This window comes from Bison bison, unplaced genomic scaffold, assembly GCF_000754665.1.
Source record: "Bison bison bison isolate TAMUID 2011002044 unplaced genomic scaffold, Bison_UMD1.0 scf7180017864317, whole genome shotgun sequence".
Classification (NCBI taxonomy): domain Eukaryota; kingdom Metazoa; phylum Chordata; class Mammalia; order Artiodactyla; family Bovidae; genus Bison; species Bison bison.
In genome coordinates this window covers 3,402,823-3,404,301 of record NW_011494889.1, presented here as the reverse complement: position 1 = coordinate 3,404,301, position 1,479 = coordinate 3,402,823, and positions in this window count along the sequence as shown.

Sequence of the window (1,479 nt, the reverse complement as noted above, 5' to 3'; positions counted from 1 at the left end):
ATTCCATCACCTCCACTAGCTTTGTTCGTAGTGATGCTTTCTAAGGCTCACTTGACTTCACATTCCAGGATGTCTGGCTCTAGGTCAGTGATCACACCATCGTGATTATCTGGGTCGTGAAGATCTTTTTTGTACAGTTCTTCTGTGTATTCTTGCCATCTCTTCTTAATATCTTCTGCTTCTGTTAGGTCCATACCATTTCTGTCGTTTATTGAGCCCATCTTTGCATGAAATGTTCCTTTGGTATCTCTGATTTTCTTGAAGAGATCTCTAGTCTTTCCCATTCTGTTGTTTTCCTCTATTTCTTTGCATTGATCGCTGAAGAAAGCAGCGATCAATGCAAAGAAATAGAGAAAAATCTGGGCTAGACTCAGCCTTATCCTATTCCTGGATGAGGCCAGGTTCACCAGCGTGTGCGCGCGCGCGCGGGTGTGTCTGTGTCTGTATCTGTGTGTGTCTCTGTGTGCTGCAGCTCTGCAATGGCATTTCCATTCTTTCAAAGACTTCGCATCACTCCAGGTTACACCATCCCCACAGTTCCCATCAGCCCAGCGCTCCCCTTCACATGGGCTCACTGGCCACAGCATCTGGGGTTCGGGTCCGCATCAGGGTGAGAGGGGGTTGCAGCAAACTACTGAAAATCTTGCAGGAAGGCGAGGTGAGGCACAGGGACGAAGCAGCCAGTCTCTTGGGTAGGTTTAGCCAGCTTCCCTTCGCCCCCAGCGCGGCCAGTTCGCTGCTGCAGGTGAGGGCCAGAGGGTCTCCTCGTCCCGCGGAACTGGGCGGCGGCGCTCGGGCTACCCCTGGCGGTCGCGTTCAACAGTGCAGCCAGTCGAGAGCGGGTGTGCAGCGCCCTCTGCCGGTCGATAGCTGTCATTTCGTTCCCTTGAATTTCGCCTTGGGACTGGGAAGTTCTGTTACTGTCCTTCGTTCATAGTTAAGAAAACGGAGATACAGAGAAATTAGTAATTTATCCAAAGTGAAACTGACTGAGAGGGGATGTGAATCCACACATTCTGACTGCAGGCTCTGCGTTAAGACCAAGGTAGCTAATATGACCTCAAGGTGTGTCCACAAAAATGTGTGCACAGAGTCTTCCTTGGGGACCCAGCAGATCTGACCGCTCCTGGGGGGCTGTGATGAGCCCTGTGTACCCCACTTTTGGAAAGCCATCAGCAGCAAATCACAACACATTCAGGATGAATGGCCAAAATGATGAGAGGATTCAAAGTCCAGTCATGTGAGGAAAAATGGAAAGCATGGGGAGTTTTTTCCTGGAGAAGGGACTTAGGAAACAGGAGAGGATTCCACACACCCGAAAGGAAGAGGGACTGGAGTGCCCTGGGATCCCACGGTGGGGACAGTGGGCGGGCTGTTCTCTGTGGTCCAGAGCCTTTCAAGGAAGCGCCCCACAAGGTGGACATGACTGCTCCCTGGCCCTTGCCAGCTGGGATGGAGGGATGTGGACAAATGTGAAAG